Raw genomic sequence first — 11,078 nt, forward strand, 5'->3', positions numbered from 1 at the left:
CCTACTTAAGCCTTCACGAAACTATAACTTCAAATCGATTTTCTTTAAAGCTGTGCTTTAATCATGAGAGAGCAGAACATGTGTTTTCTCACATCATACTCCCTCACATTTAAAAGACAATTTCAATAATCAAAAAGCTGTCTGGCCTAAAGTCCTAAACATGGAATGGTCTATAAACAGACTCACCATCAAAAAGGCTAATTCTGTTACTTATAGGATTGAGTTGGTTGAATATAAGTAAATTCCTCTCACCAGAGAAGTGAAGCGCCTTCGTTTGAGGTTAGGTTCGCATCGAGAACTAGTCCAGTATTGTTTAACTTCACACTCAGTTGAATACAGTCAGACTGTGGTTTAAAAACAGTCTTTAAACCTCGTAAACAAGCATCCTTCTTGCTCACAATTCAAATAAGGCTTTCACTCTAAAATCCCTACAACTTCCTCCGTTACTATGGAAACCAGGTATTGCTAGCAATCTTAAATATACGTAGAAATGTCAATACCCATAAAAAGACACTCTCTCCCGTGAAAATGTTAGATGTTCCCTACTAAGAAATAACATAAGAGTAATCTATTTCTCTATCCGGGGATTGATTTACCTTGCCTTAACTAGAAACAAGTCGAACTGACTCAAAATAGTTCTGAATTCCACTCATATACTCAGAAATAACTTATTTCAACAGATATACTGCCTGCTTCAAAGCTCGTTATAGAGAATACTGCTCCAACTCGAGTTGTATATCTGATATATCCCAGAGAATCCATTATTCTCGAAGCGAAACCTTTAAGTCAGGGTTGCCACTCTTGAGACAATCGATGATGCCAAACACGGGCCTGAATTACCATATATTTTTCTAAATTATGCCAGATTCTTTACTAATCTTTCCACACTAGTTTTAAAGACCAACCACCACTTATTTTCATTAAGAGGAGCTAACTGTATTCATGTACTTGTATTAAAGAAATAACATGACTCTTTCACGAACGATATATATTATATATATATATATATATATATATATATATATATATATATATATATATATATATATATATATATTCAATTTTTGTTTAAAGGTATTTGAATGGCTTAAATTTATATTTGTACGTTTTTAGTTCATATCCGTATCAAATACCAAGTTTATGATGAATCAACTACACAAAGTAGGATCCAAAAACGCTCATTGCAATTTGTTCCATCCTTCAGTCGAACCAGGAACTGAAACATAAAGAGTGACATTTTCTTTTTAAAGATACTTTGTCCAGCTGAGTATTGTGAAGGTTTATGTCAGTAGAAGGAATTGCATTCCATTATACAAGCGCAATTTTACAACTTTATGTACACATTACTAAATATTGAACACCCTTGTCCATATGATTAGCGTACGCGTCTTTGGTGCGGGAGACCTAGGTTCAATTTCCGATGGGAACTCGTGTGCTTCTGAACCCACGTTAATTTGTAAGTTCACGTCTCATATAGCCTTGATGCTGAAATGGACACTAAACTCTAATCTAATACTAAATACAAATATTTAAAGAAAAATGATGACGCACCAAGATGACGTGAATTTGGCTATCAAATTCATTTTGTGTTTTCAGTTATTTTCTAGTAGTATTTTTTCTAGGCATCCTTTCAAAAGACAGTGATGCAAATTTCGTAACTGCGAATTCCTGTTAGAAGCCATGAAATTATCCGATTAGATGCAAAATTTCCCATCCACTAAAATAGATACCGTAAATTTACAATATCTAACAATAAATAATTTTGAAAAATATCGCTTTCGAGGGAAAAAATGAAGTGAAATCTTTGAGTTTTACGTCCCACGTTTATGCCGGTTAGGCTAAAGGAGAGGGGTGATGATGAGAAATTACTGAAATCGTGGAACGAAGAAAGTAGGAGGAACGGAAGAACCCCGAGGAAACCCACGCACACGGTGTTTGTCCACCACAAAGTTCACTTGGTGCGAGCTGGGATCGAAGGAGGGTCGCGAAGCACCAGAGGTGAACGATCTACCACTGAGCCACCGCGGCCCCGCTTTAGAGGGGCCATGACGTATAGTTGAACTCATTCTCGTAGTATGAAAGGCATTATTTATAATTATGAATGATAGGATCACAAACAAAATTTAAAAAATATTATATGCACTTTCTTTTAACAAATGTTATATTGTCTTTTATGGTGTAGGAGGGAATGTTATGTTCGAAAAAAAAGTCCTTAACACGATTCTTGTTGTTGCGCACTGCATGTTCCTTGCCACAGAAAAGATGCAGCGATAGGTAGGCTATTTTTCAATTGCTTTACATTAGCTTGATGTTTCAAGTCTTTTGTGTGTTTCAGAAGTTCACTTTTACCACAAAAGAGCTCAATATTGACATGTCTTAGATAGCTTTGGTTCGATTCTCAACACGGACTGCAACTACCCGTTAAATTGTGCATCCGAAAGGCACTCTTTGTTAAACATCGCTTATCACCGCTCATCTTAATCATATATATAACTTCACCGCGAAGCAAATGTTGCATTTCTCTCTTTCATCCTAACACAAAACAAAACTAACCACAGCTCTGACACGAAGGAGCTATTTCGAAAAGAAACAAGCTATGCTTCATAGAGATGTGTACCAAATGATAGAAGTATAAAGTATTGTTTTCTTTCCTGTTTATTGATATCAGTTGGTGTTCTTAATGAGTTTACTCATTAGTTTAGAAGGAGTGTATATGGAATTTGGATATATGTTGTACGTATTCTCCTGAGAAATTGATGAGACCAGAAAAATTACAAGGACAGATGGAATAGGTTTAAGCGCACTTACGTGACTTTATCAAATATTTATTCTCCACAATGGTACCACGCGGAAAACTTGGTATACTATAACGGTAACTTTGCCTCCCTCCGTTAGCTGTTTCGTATCATATATATCGGATGGTTTTGATATTTCTTCTGATCATTAAAATATAGCAATTGTACCTGTGTGCGTGCAGAAATGGAAAAGCACAAGATAACTTCATATTTGTTTTGTAAACAACAACATCTATTTCACGTGTGCGAGAGAAATTGAGCACAGCGAGATCGGGTGTTTACTCACGGTCAGTTCGCAGCAGGAGTCCATGGTAAAAGATTTGGCTAATTATCTCTTCATATTGATGTGAAAACACTCGCAAAACCCTACAAATACAAAAGAATGCTCTTCAAAGAAAGTTTAGACACAGATGTTTCAATTTTCTCTTAGCATCTTTCTTCAGCAAAAGAGTCGGTTCATTGTATTCGAAAAAGGGAAGGGAGAAAGGGTGAATTTATATTTTATGGGGGGGGCGTAACATTGTAAGTAGTATAAACAATACATACCGCTTCCGACTCTGTACTGAAGCACTTCCTTTAGCGGTATATCACTAGATCTATCCTGACCCTCATCCTACCTCAAGTTGTAAAGTAGAAACTACTAGAAAGGGACAGAAGTATTTAACATGACTGCGTACTTGAGTTTCAGTTCACAATACTAAAACCAGTGAGCAAGTAAACAGTCTTTTGTAGGATCGTGTTTTACTTCTTGAATTTATTTTTGAACATTTCTGTGAATTCAACAACAGAACGCAGTAGAAATACGGACTAGTTTTTACTCCAACCATTACTTTCGCTCCAACCCAGGGATGCCACATTTATGATTTCATATAATACTAGATTTAGTGATTTTACTATTGAACTAGTAATCTAGTACGTACTTTGGGTAAATAGGCACATTCTAGTGTGTTTTTTTTTTGCATTTTGTTTCTGATGCAGACAAATAACAAGGAAATGGTTCTTAAAATAAAAGGAAGAAGTATATTGCAGTTCAAAACAAATGTAGAAACGTTAAATTATTTTTTTTCTCTCTGACTGAATGAAACCCCTGCTGTGTAACGACCTTAGGTAAACAACGGCTATCTTTGGTCCGCTACCTCCTTTTGTTAGCCGACATGAGATGGGTTACTTTTTTTTGAAGAAAGTGAAGAAATAATTATCCAGTACATTTACGTTTTGTCAGGCACACAGGCGCAGTCTGTACTTGTTTCCTAACGAATTTTAGCAACATAACATAAATGAAACATGTGTACCAGAAAATAGAGGCAGTACAAACGGACATTTTCATCTGACACATTTGATTAGAAATATAGTTAGATGTCACGTGCAAGCACTCTAAACATGTCATATCCTTTAATTCTATTCGTATGTTTATGTAGGTGAGACTGAGAAATCAAGAAACAATAATAACTGGTTTTCTTCCAGGGCAAAAATCTAAATGTAAAGGGGTGTTACACTGGGACTTTAATTGCGTCCTTTGTACAAGATTGACAAGTAATCGCAATTTTACAAGATTAACAAGTAATCGCAATTTTTTAATTTGTCTTAGTTCTTGGGGAGAGGAAGATGGAAGCGAACCCTCGTAAGGACCTCTGCAAGAAAACATGAATACTATCCGCCACTGTTTGTTACATTACACAAAATAGTTATATATATACTAGCAGCGTTCACCCCGCTTCGCTGCGGTCACCCCGGAACGCAATAAACTTTGTTACTTAGATAATTTTTACTTTTTCGCTTTCAAGTGATATGATAAAAACCATAGAAGATTGCAGTAAATCTTAACATTATATCGCCTGTCATTTATGTTAACCCGCCCCGCTTCGCTGCGGTCATCCCGGTGTTGGCATATTGTAAAAGTGTCTGTAAAAATAAGCAAATCAATTAAAAAATTTTAAACAGAAGATTCAAGCTATTTTCCGCTGTATATCGCCTGTCATTTATGTTAACCCGCCGAGTGACACGGTCATGCGGGTTGCATATAAATACGTTTATTTTTACCTATGATGAACTAATAACAAAGGATTTGTACGTTATGGACACTTGAATGGTCAATTATCTCAAGACACTGGTAATTAAAAATTAAAGTGATATGATAAAAACCATCTAGGGTCCAAATCCTAAGAACCCCCCAAAAATGAAAGAAATCGGTTCAGCCGTATTAGCGTGATGAGCGGACAAAGGATTTTGTACGTTCTCTTTATATATATATATATATATATATATATATATATATATATATATATATATATATATATATATATATATATATATAATATTGAGTTTTAGTCAGGGTTTTCATTCTGCAGGAGAGGGGAGGATAGTAATACCTGGCGAACATTTTCTATTCTCAGAGTGTTGCAAATGATAGCATTTCCTCCATTATAACTTGGCCAAGCTAGTTGCATTATATATAAGGATTAAGTTAGCCTAAAAAGCTTAAATTGTTATGGCAGTTTTACTCTGTAGCCATGTTTCTCATTTTCGGTCTACGGGACTCTGTGTCCGGAAATTTTCGATGGCTTCCAAGTCGGAAAATAAGTGTATCAAAGGCATATATATTATATGTATGGCTATATGAGGCATGGATCTACAGTTTAAAGTGGAATACCGGTAATAACTTCATGAGCTTCCACCGTAAATCGAACCAGAGTCTCCCGCGATCAAGGTGTATGTGTTAACCATACAGCCACGAGAAAATTCACATAAGCACACACATATATATTGTTGAGTTGATTTTGACTTTACCGTCTCTTTCAGCAGCGAGGATATATGAAGTGTAGACCTACTGATTAACGTGGAATCCGAACTACATGAGCTCGCGCCGGGAATTGAACCCGAGTCTTCCACGACAAAGACGCGTACACTAGCCACGGAGTTCACACACACACACAAAATCAGAGTCTTCACACACCAAGGGTGAAAGCTGTGCCACTGAGTCACAGCAGCCACGAGGCTAGGTCGAGTCCACGTTACGTTCATAGTTTCTTATTACATAAATGTTACGATTATGAAATAGATTTTCCTTAATGAACTGCATAAAAACAAAAGCTTTCGAAAAGCATTAAACAATTAGCTAGATTTGAGTGTGAACTTAAAGTTATATCAGAGTGTAAATACGGATACGCACCACAGCTCGAAAACTTAATACACTATTTCTCCTATATAGTCAGCATGTATCAAGCAATCGTTCAGCTTTCATTTGAGAGGATGGAAATCGAAGGCTCCTGAACAACTATGTTACTAATGTGCGGAATGTATTTATCTTACAGTGAACTGCTTTGATGCCAAGTGGCCTAACTCCAAAATTGAAATTTTCCAGGAGTGAAAGTTAAAGTTCAATATCTCATGAATAATCCATATTTCTTTTATGTTGGGAACCAAAACCATAACTACTGTATGTAGTTCATTGTTTTATAATTTAGTGTTTACAAAAATCCTTTTAAAAAATACCTATTCACAGAAGTGAAAGGTACTTATCTGTACTAGTTCTTGGCATCCAAGCAGTCCATTTATTGTAATACTAGCTTAATATACCAATTCTTCGCATGGGGGCTGTATTTGGAAGTCATCACCTGTGGAAGTATCACTATTCATTCCAGCGACCGCGAAAACTATGGATTTGACACTAGTATCAATCAATATGGGCTATTTATACATGTCTCGGTATTCCTCACCCGCTGACATCCGGCCCGCATACAGTGGTAGCTGAATTTGCAAGTCATCGCTGATAGAAGTGTCACCATTGATCTCAGCGACCGTGAAAACTATGGATTTGACACTAATGTCGATCAATTTGGATTACTTTTACTACATGTCTCGGTAAACGCCCCCCTGAGACCCCCCTGGTTACAATTTTGACAAAAACGCTTTGCCTTAGACTGGGACCTGGACCAAGGTATCCGTGACCAAAATTTGGTAACTCTCGGTCAACTTGTCTGGTCCCCAGGTCGGTCCCAGTAAACGTCCCCTCCGAGACCCCAGTGATTCGAAATTTAAAAATAAACGCTTCGTCTTGATCTGGGGCCTGGACCAAGGTACCCGTGACCAAATTTTGGGAACTCTCGGTCCACTCGTCTGGTCCCCAGGTCGCACACAAACAGACAGACAAACACACAAACAAACTCTTTATTTTATTTATATTAGATAAGATATACTATGTAAAATAGTCTCGTATCACAATATGTGATGTACAACAAATGTTACATTATATATTATCCGTAGCTCTTGATATGCTGCAACATATTAAAGCCTCAAAATAGTTGGACAAGCGAATAATCCAGAAGTTACGTAACCCTATTGCGTTCATGGGAACAAAAACAATAATTATAACTATGCTAAATTACTATAGACTATCAAGTGCCCATTCAGAGGATTTATGAAGTTCACTTTATCGCAATAGTTTTATACAAACTAGATTTAGACTACGGATAACAGTTTTATACAAACTAGATAATCAATTATTATTATTATCATTATATTTGCAGTACAACCAAATACAACAACATTAACTATTAGTTCTAATTAACTGAATTGAGCTGAAAATTAAATCTTGATCTTTAAAGATTAACTATTAATTTTATGAGTTCTGTACCTTTCTGAAGGAATAAAAGCTGGAATTGGTTTCAAGGCTGTTTCTGAGTGAATACTTTCTTCAAAATAATATTAAAAATTATAGAAAAATTTTCGAGACATTCGAGTCGAGTCGAGATTTTTAAGAGCCGTCTCGACTCGACTCGTGTCTCGACTCGAAAATTCGAGTCGAGAAATACGTTTGTCTCGACTCGTCTCGAATTTTACAAAGTGTGTCTCGACTCGAATCTCGACTCGAATCTCGACATGTCTCGACTCGAGCGCATCCCTAGTATGTATGGTGAGTTAAAATGCTTTCATATTCTGAAAGAGATCATTTGTTCTCTTTTAAATGTGTAAAAAGCTTTCCTCCCCCTGAAAGTAATGTTCCCCTAGAACAACCTGCTGGTTACACCCATGATTATTCTGTAATAAAAGTTGAGTTCTATTTCCAAATTGAAGAAAAATCCACTGGAAATTAGACGCTGGACTCATCGCTCGTTTTACTAATTGTTTTATATGGAAACATTTAAAAGCGTGTATCATAACAACCAGTTGACATAAAAAGATGTAGTTTTCACGTATGTGTTCGTAATTCTTTTCTCTACTTCGTAAAGTGAGCAGTTGATGTGCTAATACAATATTTCTAATAAGCGCCTCTGGTATTGTCAAGATTCGCAGTAGCGCGAGAAGTCAGCCTGCGGACTGCTTGTCGCGAATTGTCAACACCGCTCAAAGCCAATTGGACGCCGCGTGAACCCAACTCAAGGCCATGCCGCTTATCATCTGAAATCTGTTATAAGTTTCTAGACCTATATGATATAATTTGAATGTTGTATAAAAACTTATATTAGTTAGTTCATTATTCTTTGCTCTTACTGTGCGACTGTGTGAGCATCTTACTAAAGGGCAATTTCATTATAAGAAATATTAAGAAGTATAGTCAAAGAGTGTAGAAGTCTCCACGGGCCGGAGTTTTTAGCCCAGACCCGGCCCGGCCCGTGAATTTACAATGTGAGGCACGACCCGAGTCCGAAATATGCTTTAGCATTTAGACCCGAGCTTGTGTGATAATCAAATGAGCCTGAATTACAGAAACTTCATAATTAACGCAAAATTGTATTTTTATTTACAGCAATTTAGAGGTTTAATTTGCAGTTGTGCTTTAAAAGTTCTCCAGAAAGAATAATGCAATATACAGATGGTGATCAGAAAAATGGAAACACCTGTAGTTGGCAAAACGTCAGATGTATGGGTTGGCAGTGGTGTCGTGGCTCCCGCAGCGCCGGACCGCTGGTGGTGGTGTGTTAGGTCGGTCTCCATACTACGTCAGGCGCAGTGGAACAGCAGTGTCCAGTGGCTGCAGCAGACGGAGGTAGTCTAAAATGGGAGATCTCTCAGATTTTCAAAGAGGGCAAATTGTTGGTGCGCAATTATGTGGAGTGAGTGTGACGGCAGTGGCTGCTGTGTTAGGTGTGTCGCGTAGGACAGTGTCGAAGGTGATGACGGCCTACACAACACACGGAAAAACCACATCGGGGAAGCGGAACAGTGGGCGGAAGAAAATCATGAGTGACAGGTCACGCCGGGTATTAAAGCGCATTGTCACGCAGAACCGTCGTGCCACTGCGGAGCAAGTGACGGAGGAACTCAATCAGCACCTCCCCCACCCTGTTTCGACAATCACAGTCCGCCGCGAATTACATGACATGAACTTACGGGGTCGTGTTGCACGGGCCAACCCGCTCATCAGGGACCATAACGCTTTCGCACGCCGCAAATGGTGCCGCGACCATGCAACTTGGACCGTTGAGAACTGGAAACGTGTGATATGGTCGGATGAGTCATCTTTCACCCTATTCCCAACCACGGGCCGTGTTTATGTGTGGAGAACGCCCAAAGAAGCTTATGATTTGCAATGTCTCCGCCCAACTGTGAAACATGGCGGCGGCTCGGTGATGATGTGGGCCGCCATATTATGGTTTTCATTAGGTCCTGTGGTCACACTTAGCAGACGAATCACTGCCAACGATTATGTCGCAATTTTAGGAGACCTATGGTCCGGATGTTGTTCCCGGACAATGACGCCATCTTCCAGGATGATAATGCACCCATTCACACAGCTGGCGTTGTTGCAGCGTGGTTTGAGGAACATCGGGATGAAGTTCAACACCTCCCCTGCCTGGTCCAATCCCCAGATCTCAACATAATTGAACATCTGTGGTCCGGCTTGGAAACACGACTCCGGCGACGATTTCCACCTTCATCCTCTCTCACAGAACTGGCCGATGCCCTGCACGAGGAATGGTGTAAAATTCCACTTGCTACCATTCACGATCTCTATGCCTCCATCCCACGTCGCATCAAGGCTGTTATGAAGGCGAAAGGTGGCCCGACACCATATTAATCTGGTAAGTTGCAATTTCGTTCAGGTGTTTCCATTTTTCTGATCACCATGTGTATATCGTTGTACAGTATATTTACGAAGTTAGGCCCGAAAAGGCTCGAGAAATATGGTTGTATATTTAAAAATTTACGGCCCGAGCCCGTCCCGGGCCCAAAGTGATATATGCTTTCTAGGCCCGAGCCCGGCCACCGGGCCGGGTCGGTCTTAAGCCCGCGGGCTCGGCTCGAGCCCATGCAAACGTCTTAAAGAGTGACAGGAATTCTATTTCTCAAAAGAAGTGTTAAAAAGACAGGTTAAGAAGTAAAAGGAATTCTGAGAACGCTAAATCGATTCCAAACCGCTTCTCACTATCTGCTATCGTTGTTGAAACCGGAAGTTGTTGATTTGCTTCCACTTCCGGTTTTAATAGAGAGATTAGAGAGGGGGTGATATATATTCTTGGGACGCTTAATGGATTACAGAGAATCACTTCTCGCTATTTGTTATCATTTACATTCTGTAACCATGGGCGTCTCTGGCGGGGGAACGAGGGGGACGCGTCCCCCCAATATTTTGAAGTACAAAATATTCCATATTTTATTCTAATTTAATTTATTTACTAACGACCGTATTTGGAATATAATATTCAGGCTGTGAAACGATTATAACAGAGTTCGGAGTTCTCAGGGGGTCCAGGAAAGTAAGCTTTTTTATGTCCCCCCCAAAATGTACATGCCAGAGACGCCAGTATCTGTAACGATCAACGCTAAAATCGGAAGTGGTTCGTTTGCCACTTCCGGTTTCAGTAGCGAGATTAGAATGGAGATTAAATATATTTTTGGAACGCCTAGTTGATTATAGAAAATGACTTCTCGTTATTTATTACGGTTTTTATTCTAAGGCGATCAACGTTGAAACCAGAAGTGGTTGATTTTTGTTACTTCTAGTTTGAATACAGGGTTAAGATAAGAAATGGTAAAGTCCGCAGCAAAAAACCTGCAACATGAGCATGTAAGTTTATTGTGAAACTACTCCTAACAGCGCAGGCAATCAACATAACATCTAAGTGGCACGAATCACGCCAGGAGAAACCTCGGCGTCCTCCCCTGCACACTTATTTTGGAGCAAAAGACTTCGTCGTTTCACAATAAACTTACATGCTTGCGTTGCAGGTTTTTTGCTGCGGGCTGTACCTATTCTTAGAACGCTAAATCGATTATAAAAACCGGTTCTCGCTATCTGTTATGCTCTATATAAATCAATATTAAAGCCGGAAGTTGTAGTGG

The sequence above is a fragment of the Thermobia domestica genome, chromosome 1, assembly GCF_964235325.1.
Source record: "Thermobia domestica chromosome 1, izTheDome1.hap1.1, whole genome shotgun sequence".
Classification (NCBI taxonomy): Eukaryota; Metazoa; Arthropoda; class Insecta; order Zygentoma; family Lepismatidae; genus Thermobia; species Thermobia domestica.